Raw genomic sequence first — 16430 nt, 5'->3', positions numbered from 1 at the left:
TCGATAAAATTGACCAAAAATTAGAAATTTCCGGAAAAATCATTACATAGACATGAGTTCCATACTGATAAATAATTATTAATCTCAACTTGAAAGGTTATAATCCTCCAAAAATGGCCGATTAGTGCTAAATCGCGATTGGTCGATTAAATGGCGCTTTGGAGTGTGGTGAAACGCTACATTACATTAATCGTGATCTAAGGCCTCACTTAAGAGCTAAGTCAAGATTAAAGCATTTGGTGAAACTGAGCCTAAATTACAAAAACTTGTCTGATCTTGTCATTATTCCGCAACAAGACAATGAATATAATTTGTATAAATTTTATCATCAATATATTTAAATATTTGTTTTTTTAAAATTCATACAACTCAAAATGATAGTTTGCGTAGAATGACCCATATACAGGGTGTGGCGTAATTAATGGATAATCCTGTACTGGCGAATAGGGGAGGTCATGGCCGACCAGAAAATGTAAAGTTATGTTCAGTAAAAATATCATAGTTTTCGAGATATCGGACAATTTCATTTTTTTTCTAAAAAGTGCAAACATGAGGATTATCATACTTTTTTTCTCCTAATTAAGCAAGATGGTAGGAATTTGGTAGTTTATCTCATAGTACAGCTATTTGAGAGTAAAATAAAAAACAAAGCCCAAAGAAATAACAAGATTTGTGATCACAGCAATGAATTTGGTGAGTAAAGGTGCACTTTTTAGAAAAAAATGAAATTGTCCGATATCTCGAAAACTATGATATTTTTACTGAATATTACTCTACATTTTCTGGTCGGCCATGACCTCCCCTATTCGCCAGTACAGTATTATCCATTATTACGCCACACCCTGTATAGAAGATATTCTATTTGTTATTGTTGAACTTGGATTCAAAAGGATCAAGAATTGAAAATTCTCAATCGCACCTTCTTTACAAATATAGATCTTTCGAAATCCTGCGATGCACTTACTTCATCTCCGTGCATTCGCATCTGCAAACGAGGATCTATTCACGATGCCCGACAGACGGTAAGCTCTATTTTCGCTCTTTCTTTTCTCGCTTCTCATATAATAGATGCCAGTCTGAAATAGCCACTAGAGAGGTCATCAACACGTGAACTTTATTACCATATATACCTATTCTAATTCATACAAGTACCTCAACGATTCTTATAATTATGTCTGTACGAAGTTGTGTAGGTACCTCTTTAATTGGTTCAATGGAACAATGAACCGAATACCAAGTCGAGTGTGGTGCATGGGGTTAGACTCGATCCGTTCGTTTATCGATTGCTTCTTAATAGACGTCCTATTAGATTTTTTTCCCAGGGAATTAACGCTGAAATTCTTCACACGGTGTGTGCTAAATGATCTTAGGTTTTATATTCAAATCGCCCATACGTGATTTATTCGATGATAATTAATAAACCAATTATTAACCTATGATCTTTAACCACATATTATGTCAAATGGTATTTGTAATGAAATAGAGTATGTAATTTTTTTTATTACTTTTTTCCTTGTGAAAAGCATTAAAATGCTTCTCTAGTTTTATAATTCCCCTTGAAGAAATGAATGCAACGCTCAAGATTCGAGCTTGGGCACAAAAAATCAGGATAGCACTGACGTGAAGACGGGAGCTTTTTGAAAGCAGCTCAATTAGAATTTCACGATATTCTACACTACATATTAATTAATTCAATTAATTTAATTCTCACTATTTGACATCAATATTAATTTGATATTAATTTAATGTCGCATAAAAAATCAAACATTGCAATTCGTTGGAGTGACATATGTAGGTATTGGCTCTAGTGTAGTTTTTTTGTCAATAATCAGGATAATCGCCGTTTGAAACGACTTGTTGAACCTGTAATATAATTATTTTGCAAAGTGTATTTACCCCCGGTTTCTGAAAGACTGATCAAACCTTTGTTCAACTAATACAACATTCAACTTAACAGCGATGTCAAATCGATTGGGGTTTTTGAAATATTGTACAGTGTAAAATTAACTGACCTATATTACCTGGAGCTTTTAACTTGAAAAGAAAAATTAAACTACGTTTCAGAAACCCAAAATGACGCTTGACGTACAATTTACGCGTAATATTTGACTACTGGCACAATGTTCAAATAAAAGGAGATAACCTTACTTTCAGCAACCCAGTTGGCGTTTGATCATAGAATTGACAGCTATTAACAGGCCAATGAAAAGTCTCCGGTCTTCCATAGTAAAACACATTTTTTTTTGGCAAAATTCGATTTTATTATTCAAAATAGTTGCCTTCGAGGGCGATACAGCGATTATTGCGATCTATCAAATTTTCGATACCATTTTTGTAGTACGATCTGTCTTTCGCTCCAAAATATTAAATAGGCCTCAGTTTCGGCGATTACTTCTTCATTGGCGCTAAATTTCTTTCCAGCGAGAATTCTTTTAGGGTCTGAGAACAGGAAAAAGACGCTGGGGGGCCAGATCTGCCGAATACGGTGGATGCAGAAGCAACTCGAAGCCCAATTCATGCTATTTTGCCATTCTTCATCGATTTATGACACGGCGCATTGTTTTGATGAAAAAGCATCTTTTTTTTCTCCACATGGGGACGTTTTCAACGATTTCATCCTTTAAATGATCCAATAACGCTATATAATAATCACTGTTGATGGTCTGGCCATTTGGAGGTAATCAATGAATATTTTACCTTGCGTATCCCAGAATACTGATGCCATAACCTTGTCAACTGACTGTTGTGTTTTTCCTCGCTTTGGATTTGATCATCGTGCGCAGTCCACTCTGACTGTCGATTGGACTCCAGAGTCACATATCGATGCAAATATTCAGGTTTATGGCACTTAAACAGCTTCAAACACTGCTCAGAATCATTAACAAGTTATTGATTTTGATCCATTGTGAGTTCGCGTTGATGGTTGATTTTCCTGGTGCAGACCCCGGAAACTCTTCAACAAGCCAAGATTTCGCTTTAACTATATTTTTTCCCTTCAAAAAGTATTATATCAGCACACAAAATTCTTTTTATTTCCATCCTTTTTCGAATAATAAAATTAGCTTCACTCACAACGCGAATTTTGACACGTATCGTTTGAAGGTTGGTACTAACTAAAAATCATATGGATTTGATACTAGCACCGCCGTCTGTGCATCAGACCGGGGACTTTTCAATTGGCTTAATGAGTTGAATTTTACGTTGATTGGCCTTTCAGAAAACGGCCGTTGATCTTCACATTCAAAATTATTTCTTCATGTAATTCTGCACCACGTGTACCCTTTTGTAAGCTACCCTACAGCGATATATCTTCACATAACATTCGTAAACAAATTCTGTGCGGATAGCCGTTTGTTTGGCTTCATCAAGCAAACCCTTTGGCCCTTAGTCAAACTACGCCCAAAGTGTTAACTCCTTGCACAAATATCCCGAGAGGTTATCCGAATATTAATTATACACGGTGCACCTACAATTTACGATCCACAACAAAATATTTATTGTTGATGTTCAAACGGAATCTCTGTTATGTGAGTTCATCAACCCCAGCGACTGACTACCTCCGCATTTGAAATTATGTAAATTGCTCTAGGTAAAAAACATGAATTGGATTTGAGAAGTAACAAACTGTTGATATTTTTTAGTGTGATTCATTTTTAAGGAATCGATATAATAGTAAGAGTAACTACACTAACAGACCAATTGAAAAGTCCCCGGTCTACCATAGTAAAACACATTTTTTTTTGCAAAACCGATTTTATTATTCAACATTGTTGCCTTTGAGGGCGATAGAGCGATTATAGCGATCTTCCAACTTTTCGATACCATTTTTGTAGTACCTACGATTTGTCTTTCGCTTCAAAATAGACCTCAGTTTCGGCGATCACTTCTTCATTGGCGCTGAAGCTTCCTTTTAGGTCTGAGAACAGGAAAAAGTCGCTAGGGGCCAGATCTGGCGAATACCTGAAAATGAATTCGAAAAATTTTGCAAAAGCTCCCGAATTAATTTTATTGCTTTTCTAATTTTTCAATTATACACCAGTCTTGTATAAGAGAAATTTAGATATGTAGTCTAAGTCTATTCAGGAATGATTGTCATTGAAGCCTTGAACGTCTGTCTAGTCGCGGCTTTAATTATGGTTACAAAAATATCACTAAAAGTTGCTGTGGTTCATAATAGAGATCACCAATTTATATTATTTTCATCATTTTTGTATCCGAAAGATCATAAATTTTCGAAACTACGAAGGGGCGCATACAGTCGTGATTTCATAAATTGGAATTCAGGTTATATAACGTAAAAATATAGTGGAATGCTATATCATTTCAAGGAAATCCTATGAAGAGATATTCATTCAAGAGTAACCCATGATATATCCCATTAAAGATCATTAAAATATGCATATAACTTTTCACCAAAGGCTAGTCAAAAATTGGATACAATGGATAATTCTAATCATATAACTCTTATGGATCTTATGTTTTAACTGTGGTAGCTAAACTGGTGAAGAAAACAGAAAAAAAAACTGATTGAGAAATTTACTAAATAGTGCATTAGAATAAGATAGAATTAAAATTCAAATAATCCATTGGTATATGAAGAATTTTAACATTGCAGTTGTACTGTAACATTCAGAATTGATAGCAATCTATCAGCCGATGTGTAAAATACTTTCAAAAGTCAGTATTTATTGAAACTGTTCATGACATGATGATTGATTAATCTTGTATAAAAAGTATAGATACTATACTCACTCAAGTTTTCTATCTTTTACACTATATGGAAATGCTTTTATACTATTTGCTATTATTTTAAATAGAAAATTTTGCACATAACAGCTTTTATTCACTCACTAAGCATTTTTGTATGAAATAATAAATTTGCTGTTTCCATTTTTAGTCTTGATGAAGTCGAAGTATATCGACGAAACGTCGATTTTTTTTAAGAAGTTGTTTTTTTTTGGTCCTAAACCTGTGAATAACCCCTGAGTATGAAATAATTTTTAATTTGTGAATTTTAGAATTTTCTGGCATTCTACTATTATCTTTAAATGGTTAAGAGCTGGAGGAATACTTTACTCTTCTAAATAAAGTTTTTGATTTAATACTCAGTAAAAATTCTATAAAAGAATTAGAATTCATTAGATTTTTGGATTACTCGAAAAAAGAACAAAAACAGATAAAACTATATTTATTTTTAAAATAGAATATGAATAAACTATAGATGCTATGCCAGGACTTTGTTTACATATATTTTTTATTTAGCTTGATATCATATAACTTCGGTCATTCTCCATAGAATTTTCGAAATTCATCATCTGAGCTATGAACAAATCATTCCAATCATCTACAAAAACGGTATTTATATGAAAACCCAACTCTGTAAGCTACAGGATATAAACATATAATCACAGAGGCGTGAGCCTGTACGTGACTTCTAAATAAACAGAATATAATACAGTACGCGGTATTCAAATAATTCCACAAATCAAAATCAACTAAAAGATATAAAAATCAATAAAAACTTAACAGTACATTATCCACCATCCAATTATGAAATAATTCTACATTCATAGACTTATATAATCCCATGATCACCACAGGCAAATCCATAAAATCCATCAATCCATAATTCGAAATAGGATACTTTTTTTTTTCTTTCTTGAGTCCACTGTTGAATAAGTCTGTCATTTTGTATTGAACTGGATGGTTGAGATAGGAAATGTAAGTTTTTTTTTGTTGGAGGAAAAACCTGTTTGAATTACCTTTCAAACATCATCAATCGAAAAATAATTTAAATTTCACCTTCCTTATTTTGTGTTCGAAAGCTGAGACAGAAGAGGACAATCTCGAATGACTGAGACTATTCAAAATCCGAAGCCGAAGGTTTTAAATCATTCTTTATATCCATTAGGGGACAACTTCAAAACGTCATGAGCCGACGAAAAAACAGACGCGTGTTTCATCTCCGATTCGCATCTGTTTGAAAACAAATAAACGGGGAAGATGCGACACTTCAAAAACCGCACCCCTCGATTTCGAACCGTATTATTGTCTCGCGCGATGAATACAACAGTAACGACCTATTCGAGGGGGTGGAAAACTGTTCATTCATGGGGCCAATTCAGCGATTGCTCCGATCTTATCGTGGTTGCAACATGGGGGTTCTTCGCACAAGATCGCCCTTAAATTATCTGAATTATGATAGGAGCATATACATATATACATACAGGGTGAGTCGAGAGGACGCACCAAACTACAGTTGCGTATTAACAGGCCAATTGAAAAGTCCCCGTACCATAGTAAAACACATTTTTTTTTGGCAAAACTCGATTTTATTATTCAACATATAGTTACCATTTTTATACTACGATTTGTTGTTCGCTTCAAAATAGGCCTCAGTTTCGGCGATAACTTCTTCATTGGCGCTAAATTTCTTTCCAGCGAGCATTCTTCTGAAGTCTGAAAACAGGAAAAAAATCGCTGGGGTCAGATCTGGCAAGTACGGTGAGTGCAGAAGCAATTCGAAGCCCAATTCATGCAGTTTTGCCATTGTGTTCATTGATTTATGACACGGCGCATTGTCTCGATGAAACAGTATTTTTTTTTCTTCAAATGATGCCGTTTTTCAACGATTTCATCCTTTAAACGATCCCGCTATATAATAATCGCTGTTGATGGTCTGGTCCTTTTGGAGGTAATCAATGAATATTATACCTTGCGCATCCCAGAATACTGATGTTATAACCTTGCCAGCTGACTGTTGTATTTTTCCTCGCTTTGGATTCGGTTCATCGTGTGCAGTCCACTCAGCTGACTGTCGATTGGACTCATGATTGAAATGATGGAACCATGTTTCATCAATTATCGACGTAAAAATTCAGGTTTATTGCACTTAAACAGCTTCAAACACTGCTCAGAATCATTAACACGTTGTTGTTTTTGATCGATTGTGAGCTCGCGTGGACCCATTTTGCAAACAGCTTTCTCATGTACAAATATTCGTGAATGATATGATGTACACGTCCAGATGATATCTTTGCAATCTCGATCAACTTCACTTTACGGTCATTCAAAATTATTTTGTGAACTTTTTTGATTTTTTCGTCGGTGACAGCCTCTTTTGGGGTCCACTGCGTTCGCCGTCTTCGGTGCTCATTTCACCACTTTTAAACTTATCATACCAGTCAATGATGATGGTCGATTTTCCTGGTGCAGACCCCGGAAACTCTCCATCAAGCCAAGATTTTGCTTCAACTCTATTTTTTCCCTTCACAAAGCAATATTTAATCAGCACACGAATTTTTTTTTCTTTTTTTGTCAATGGCAATATTTTATCATTACACGAAATTCTTTTGTTCCCATCTCTTTTCAAATAACAAAAGTAGCTAAACTCAACGCAATATCTCACAAACTAATGGTCGGACTGCTGTATGATACACGTAAAAATAATTTCAAAATACCAATATATGCTCTCATACGATTCCAATGTGTTTTGAGAATATAGCGTAATTATAAACAAACAAAATTTCCTACATTAAAATGGTTTTTAAGACTTAGATCGTACAAACTCGAAAATAATCGGGTCAAACACAGTGACACCGAGACTAACCAGATGTCAGAACAACATAACGGACCAAACAATCGGAACCTACAGCATTTGTGATAAGAAGCGGTAAACTATTAAAAAAAAATTTAATTACGCTATAATTTGAAAACAAAAGAAAATCGGATAAGAACATTTATGAGCTTTTTAAAATTATTTTTAGGTATTCAATACCCACCTGGAGTTAGGTGAGTTCCTTCCTATTCTGTGTTAATGATAGTGTCTGTTACATTTTTGTTAAACTAAAAATATTGGACTATCATCTACCTGGTATGTTTTCAGCAAAGTATAGTCTTCAACAAAATAATGTTATAATTATCAGGACATCTCTTTCTTGTACAGGTACAAAGGTGGTGATATGAGTTCTCCTTAGGAAAAGCTATATTCCAAAAATTATTTCCTTAGATAGAATCATTCACGAGAAATACATTTTTTTAATCGAGTTTCAACAGGCTGTATCTTTTTAACCGGGCCGAATCCGAAAAAATAGTAAAGGTAAAAAGTGCTTCTTTTGACCTCAGAAATCTTCGGTTGAAATATTTGTATTAGTCAAATACTCACCCTGTATGATGCTTTACCAGATAATTAAGAATGATATCTGGTGAGAGGAATTTCAAGAAATATTTATATTCTTTTATATTAGATTCTGAGCCAAACAATTAACTGAGTACCTATTCTTTTTTCAGGTAAGATGTTTCCCAACATTTTGATGATGGTTTGGTTCTGTGTTGATGTAAGTAATGATGAAATATAGGTAAGACACAATTTAGAAACGCAAAAGGCAGGTACAGGTTTATTCATATCAACTTGTGAGGAGTATCGAATTAGAAAAAAACAATGTTGGGGTTAAATTTAGATTATTGGAAAATATGATATTCAAGGTTGACATGTGACTTCGCGAAGGGAAGATTGTTGAGATTCTGAGATAATCTTTTATTAATTAAATAGAGAAAAGTGCCTTTATACGCTCGGATGTCCAAAATAGGTTTAGTTTGAGTCGATTTCAACTGTGGACCTCACACAGAAATTGTTGGGGAATAGTATATTCTAAAACAAGTTGCAGAATGGGCTCCTAGGTATTCCAACACAAATGCGAAATTCGAACTCATTGGAATTGCCTTCTGCAACCAGTATTAGACGATATTTTTTCTATTTCAGTCAAGTATTGTCGAAATTCGATGAAAAATTCAGATTTTACATCCTAGTGACATTTGTATTGTATCTTGGCAGTTGGTGTGACTGTTATGAAAATTGTCAGATTACGGAATATGGATTTGAATCGTACGTTTCGAATTTTGAAATAATTTATAATTACGGATTACATTCGTGGATTATTTCTGCCGAAATCGATATAAAACCAACAGAATTAAGAGGAATTGCGGATAATGTCGCAAATTCTGAAATAATTTTCAATCACGCATTAAATTTGTGAATTATGTCTGACGAAATCGATTTAACACCACCAGAATTAAGAGAAATTGCGATTAATGTACAAATCATTTCACTATAAGCAAATTATATTATATGTATTGAGAATTATTGACGTTTGTTGAAATTTGATAGGATTGGAAGACAGTATTGACAACCACAAAACGAAAGATATAACTGAAAAGAATGCTGTAATGAGTTCATTACAGCACTGTTTTTAGAACTGTAATGAACTCATTACGATACTGAAATAGAGAATGGAATAATACAATGTTGATTGTCAGATATCTAAATCTAAAGGGCTTTCGAATAACAGGAATGGGAAAATATCCCATTGATGATGGAAACTGATTCAGCTAAATATCCGCCACGGTTATGGTTGCAGCACCATATCCTTTTCATCAAATTTTCCATGACCAATTCGCACATTTGCGGAAGTATGCCTCTCAATTACTTCACGAATTCCATCTTAAAGGTTTTGAATAAAGAATAAATTCTGAAGGTGTTGAATCACAAGATCTCGGTGGCCAATTGTGATCACCTTTGCAAGAAATAACACTACCAGAACACTTTTCTTCAAAAATTCTGATTGTTTAGTTACTTGTTCGGCATGTAGCGTTGTATTGTTAGAAATAAACGTTGTATACATCAATATCTTCTACTTCCGCTCGTAAAAAGTAAAAAATCATTAATCCTAGGTTGTGTGTAGAAGATTTTCATCATAACCATTCTAGGCATAAAGCATTTCATATCTCCAGTTTTCCACGAAGAATATATGTATACATATTTCAATTAAAAAATCTACTTGACCTTGAAATCGAACTGTATGTCTGCATTCGATGTCCCCCTGAAAATTAAAAACTTTCATCATCTGAAACATTTTTTGATCTATACGCTCGCTCTTTCCATGGAGTTATTTGAGTGGAGCTTTTAAAATGGGGCACCTGTATAGTTTAACTAGACTTTTTAGAAGAGAGGCAAGAAAAAGCAAAGTGCTACACTCAAAGCAGAGTATTATTTCACTTCATGATCAATGAAGTGATTTTTTTGCGATGAAGAGCATCGATCAAAAAATTACTGTGTCATAGACTATTCCCGCATAGTGCTCCATGAAATAAGTCATAATGAATTTCATTAACCAAATGCATTCTGCCTGATTGATCTAACACGTAGAAAAATGCAATTTGTCAAACTTCTTCGGCAGATGAACCACGCTGTTTCAGGTTTTCCACCGAACAACGTTACCAATAACTACCGCAACGAAACAAATCACCCCCAGAGGGCGCAGCACTAACTCATCTGAATATAGTGCTCGACCGAATAAAATTACGTGCAATTTCCGCCTGTCACCAAGCCTCAAGAGACGTCGTGATTTACAGCTCTCTGCCTTATCGGCCCTCCAGCCGATCTCTGATGTTTACTTGTTTCCAACGCACGTCGCACACCCATCCTGTCTCGTCGATATTTTAAACCATCTGCGGTACTGGAAATTATTGATATTGTTCTACAAATTGATGATTTCTTGCTAGTCCGAAACTTTCCTAAGGAATTTTTCAGACACGTTATTTTGTTGAAATATTCCTTGTCCATTTGAATTTTTTTGCTTATAAAAGTTTTTCCGATAAGAGGTTTCATTTTGATTTAAAAAAAGGCACATATTTTGGGAGGTATCAATGGATGTTTATTAAATCACCATATACTTCAATATCTTTCGTTATAAAAAATAATAAATCCCAAGATCGACGAGGAATCTGGGTTTTCGTCAACACTACTGGCTACAGCAGCAGTATTCTCATTGTCTAACTTGTCCCAACAGCTCAATTTTGTTCACCAGATAGACCTTCTATTGGCGGCCGAGAAGGTGCTTCACGTCAACAAAAAAAATCCTTTTTTTTTTCGTCGGGAATTTTCAATGCGTTGTTGAAGCATGTATTGTTCAATAAATGAAATTAATTTCACGGCATAATACCGTCAGTGATCATCACTACTCTATTAACCTTTCCTGTCGCATCGTCGACATATAGCGACTTCAGCTTTATTCAGATGACTTAATCTTTCGACCAACCGAGCCAAGGATAAAAACGTGATTAATGGTTCAGCTTCCTCGGTGGCTCAGTGGTTTGAGCATCGGACTAGTTATTCGGAGGTTGCGGGTTCGAGTCCCGCTCGAGGAGATACTTTTTCCAGAATTAAAAAATCGACTGAATGCCGTGAAATTAACTTCATTTATTGAACAATACATGATTCAACAACACATTGAAATTGTTATAATTCACGACGAAAAATAAAGCATTTTTTTGTTGATATGGAGCAACGTGAATGCCGTGAAATTAATTTCATTCATTAACACATAGACATTAAACCATTATTCACGTATTATTCAATTTTTAGTGATGGCCAAATTTTTATTTTGCAAATATCAAAAGATGACAGCTTCAAAAGTGACAGCTGCCCAGATAACGGACTATTCAAAATGGTACCTCTTATTGGGAAACTCTTTACTTCAACGAAATGTCTTGAATGAAGGAGTTCTGCATTAGAATTCATCTATTCCAGATTTCCATACACTTGTCTGCTGTTTTTAGCAGAAAAGTGATTATGTCTCTAGTATACATCTAATTTTTTTTCTTTTATTTTATTTGATTACTCTCAAAGTTCATTGATCGATGTCAGATACCAGCTCCATACCAGAGCGTTTTTACTACACGATTAGGTCTTACTTATTTTGGAGTTTAATAAAGAGCCATAAAATTAAGAAAATGAAATTGAAAGAAATCTCACTCCTTCCACAAGGGTTGATTTAGGTTGGGTTATGTTACATTTTATTATAATGACAAATAGTAAACCGAAACATTTTCATTGTAATACGACACCTTTGAGTGAGATATTAAACCTCCAGAAATAAGATAATCCCATAATCATTAAGTATGGTACATTATTGAGTGGAAACTAGAAAAAAAACATGAAAAATCGTCCTGTCCTCTTGAAATAGAATCTTTGGTATCTATTGACAACATATTTACTTTCGGCTACTGAAGTGTGTACCTCATAATAGATTGAAGTTTTAAGTGAGGGGAGGAACTCTTTCTAAAATAGAATGTCTGGCGTTGACTCATCTTACTGTCTATCACAGTCCCTGTGAGTATCGACAAAGGTAGCAAATATTGGTCTAACGGAGAGTCTATGAAGGGAGGATTCCCTCTCTGAGTCATATCCTATTGAATTTCTCCAAATCGAGAATTGTTAATCCTAGAAAATATGATTACTTAGTTTGAATATGAAGAAATTGCACTCAAGTCTAATTTTTCACAGCTCATCAATTTCTAACTTATATCTTCGATTATGAAATATCGTTATGTAGAAATTGCATGATAACCACTCTTATTATCTAAATTGTGCATGTCAACATATAATTTTATTTTGTCTGGTAGTTTTCGTGTTTACATAACTTCCTCATCTTATAAGTTTAAGCCATCCTTAATGACAAGGAACAATCATAGTTTTATGAATCTGGAATTCTTTGCCAACAGGAAAACATTCGAAATATATGTAATTTTATCTTATTTCCTGAGATCGAATGCAATTCCATTAATGAATCTATTTATTATGTTTCCATGAAAACTGAATGGAATACAATGCCGAAAAAGTTTGAACTGGAAACTTGTCAATGAAATGAAGGGGTTTCCAATAACAGGCCAAATGAAAAGTCTACGGTATACCATAGTAAAACACATTTTTTTGGCGAAATTCGATTTTATTATTCACCATTTGCCTTCGAGAGCGATACAGCGATTATAGCGATCTTCCAACTTTTGCAAAATGGATGCCGCGCGAGCTCACAATCGATCAAAAGCAACAACGTGTTAATGTTTCTGAGCAGTGTTTGAAGCTGTTCAAGTGCAATAAACCTGAATTTTTGCGTCGATATGTGATAATGGATGAAACATGGCTCCATCATTTCACTCCGATGTCCAATCGACAGTCAACTGAGTGGACTGTACACGATGAACCGAATCCAAAGCGAGGAAAAACACAACAGTCAGCTGTCAAGGTTATGGCATCAGATTTCTGGGATGCGAAGGTATAATATTCATTGATTACCCCCAAAAGGCCAGAACATCAACAGCGATTATTATATTGCGTTATTGGATCTTTTAAAAACGGCCCCACTTGAAAAAAGGTGCTGTTTAATCAAGACAATGCGCCGTGTCACTAATCAATGAAAACAATGGCAAAATTGCATTAATTGGGCTGCGAATTGCTTCTGCATCCACCGTATTCGCCAGATCTGGCCCCAGCGACTTTTTCCTGTTCTCAGACCTCAGAGTGTTCGCTGGAAAGAAATTTAGCGCCAATGAAGAAGTAATCGCCAAAACTGAGGCTTATTTTGAAGCGAAAGGCAAATCGTACCACAAAAATGTTATCGAAAAGTTGGAAGATAGATATAATCGCTGTATCGTCCTCGACAGCAACTATGTTGAATAATAAAATCGAATTTTGCCAAAAAATGTGTTTTACTATGGTAGACCGAAGATTTTCCAATTAGCCTGTTAGTTTCAAACAAAAAGATTTTTCGGGATTCGAAATTATCCGAGAACGAGCCTGACAAATAAAGCCATTTTGCCGAATTGTACACGGTGACGAACAAAATTTCATTCTCCATTTACCCCGTAATATGAGAGGGCCGGAACAAATTTCATCAAATATTCGAGTGCGGTCTACCCTAAAACATCTCGAGATTTAGGGGTTGGCGTTTATTTAATTCCGACTCCTAAACGCGCTCTCATTTTCCAACGATAAACGGAAAGCTTCAATTTTCACCGGCACTCGTAATCCAATTTCGTCGAGGTCGTTCTTTTCACCAGGGACGAATCAGCCCAGTAGGAAACGAGGTAGCTTTCCTTTCAAGTTGAAATGGGCAAATAGTTATTTATAATACAGGTGCAGAGGGCATTGATATTCTTCCACGGGTTCAAAATTGGTAGTATGTACGTTCTCTACGAGTATTATACATTATTTTCTCTAATTCATTGCATTTTTATTGAAATTAATGAAATATTTCCATAAATATCATTTAGAGATTTTTGCATTGAAAATTCATTCGCTATTTGCATCTTGAAGACCATATTTAACAGGGCAATTGAAAAGTCCCCGGTCTACCATAGTAAAACACATTTGTTTGACAAAATTTGATTTTTTTATTCAACATAGTTGCCTTCGAGGGCGATACAGAGATTAATTATAGTGGTCTTTCAACTTTTCGATACCATTTTTGTAATACGATTTGTCTTTCGCTTCAAAATAGGTCTCAGTTTCGGCGATTACTTCTTCATTGGCGCTAAATTTTTTTTCCAGCGAGCATTCTTTTGAGGTCTGAGAAGATGAAAAAGTCGCTGGGGGCCAGATCTGGCGAATACGGTGGATGCAGAAGCGATTCGCATCTTTTTTCTTCAAATGGGGCTGTTCTTTAATCCTTTAAACAATTCAATAACGCTATATAATAATCGCTGTTGATGGTCTGGCCCTTTTGGAGGTGATCAATGAATATTATACTTTGCGCATCTCAGAATACTGATGCCATAACCTTGCCAGCTGACTGTTGCATCTTTCCACGCTTTGGAGTTGGTTCATCGTGTGCAGTCTTCTCAGCTGACTGTCGATTAGACTCCGGAATGAAATGATGGAGCCATGTTTCATCCATTGTCACATATCGACGCAAAAATTCAGGTTCATTGCACTTGAACTGCTTCAAACACTGCTCAGAATCATGAACACGTTGTTGCTTTTGATCGATTGTGAGCTCGCGCGGCACCCATTTTGCACACAGCTTTTTCATGTACAAATATTCGTGAATTAGATGATGTACACGTTCAGATGATATCTTCATAATGTCTGCTATATCGATCAACTTCACTTTACGGTCATTCAAAATTATTTCGTGAACTTCTTTGATTTTTTCGTCGGTGACAGCTTCTTCTGGGCGTCTACTGCGTTCGCCGTCTTCGGTGCTCATTTCACCACGTTTGAACTTAGCATACCAATCACTGATGGTTGATTTTCCTGATGCAGACCTCGGAAACTCTCCATCAAGCCAAGATTTTGCTTCAACTGTATTTTTTCCCTTCAAAAAGCAATATTTTATCAGCACACTAGTTTTTTCCCATCTTTTTTCAAATAACAAAAGTAAATCAAATAATTTGACAACTTTGTGTCTAATCCTTCACAATAATATATCTGTATGATATATTCAGTTTATTTTTGTCTTGGAATATATTCCAATTCTAAAAATGACAAATTTAATAATCAACCAAAAGAAAAATTCAAAATGACTAAAATTGTACAAATTGAGTAAACGGTTAATAAATTGAACAACTAAATTAACATAAAGACAGACGTACGTTTCGGAATTTTTGTATTTAATAATACAATTTTTCCTCATCAGTGCCTTACAGTTCAACGGAATTATTAAATTTACAAACTTACCACGTGTATATCTAACCTCAACAAAATTGCAAGTAAGAAACCACTAACTAAACGTAACGGTTGCTTTTGTGAGGATTCACAGAACAAGCCATTACTTAAGGTAGTCATAGATTTCTTCATTGTTATTCTTTTGAAATACATATACACATCGACATTTACAATTGAATAAACAATTTCAGAAATTCTAAATTTATCAATTGGTTGATACTGACTCTCTAATCAATAAATGATTACATCAAATTATAAAAGTTTAATGAGTCTTCTTGATGAAGGATATTTAATATAAATCAAATAATTTGACAACTTTGTGTCTAATCCTTCACAATAATATATCTGTATGATATATTCAGTTTATTTTTGTCTTGGAATATATTCCAATTCTAAAAATGACAAATTTAATAATCAACCAAAAGAAAAATTCAAAATGACTAAAATTGTACAAATTGAGTAAACGGTTAATAAATTGAACAACTAAATTAACATAAAGACAGACGTACGTTTCGGAATTTTTGTATTTAATAATACAATTTTTCCTCATCAGTGCCTTACAGTTCAACGGAATTATTAAATTTACAAACTTACCACGTGTATATCTAACCTCAACAAAATTGCAAGTAAGAAACCACTAACTAAACGTAACGGTTGCTTTTGTGAGGATTCACAGAACAAGCCATTACTTAAGGTAGTCATAGATTTCTTCATTGTTATTCTTTTGAAATACATATACACATCGACATTTACAATTGAATAAACAATTTCAGAAATTCTAAATTTATCAATTGGTTGATACTGACTCTCTAATCAATAAATGATTACATCAAATTATAAAAGTTTAATGAGTCTTCTTGATGAAGGATATTTAATATAAATCAAATAATTTGACAACTTTGTGTCTAATCCTTCACAATAATATATC

The 16430-nt window shown here is 34.5% G+C and overlaps 1 protein-coding gene and 1 non-coding gene across 5 annotated transcripts in view; both read left to right on the top strand.

The window, feature by feature from the left end:
* The window catches only part of LOC123682893 (protein spinster), a 103738-nt gene that overhangs the window by 27668 nt on the left and 59640 nt on the right, over positions 1 to 16430 (top strand). The window lies entirely within an intron of this gene.
* Positions 11133 to 11205, top strand: Trnat-agu. Its single transcript has one exon. It is a non-coding gene; the product is annotated as a tRNA-Thr (tRNA).

Source organism: Harmonia axyridis, chromosome 6 (assembly GCF_914767665.1).
Source record: "Harmonia axyridis chromosome 6, icHarAxyr1.1, whole genome shotgun sequence".
Classification (NCBI taxonomy): domain Eukaryota; kingdom Metazoa; phylum Arthropoda; class Insecta; order Coleoptera; family Coccinellidae; genus Harmonia; species Harmonia axyridis.
This window is presented reverse-complemented; position numbering and strand designations above follow the sequence as displayed.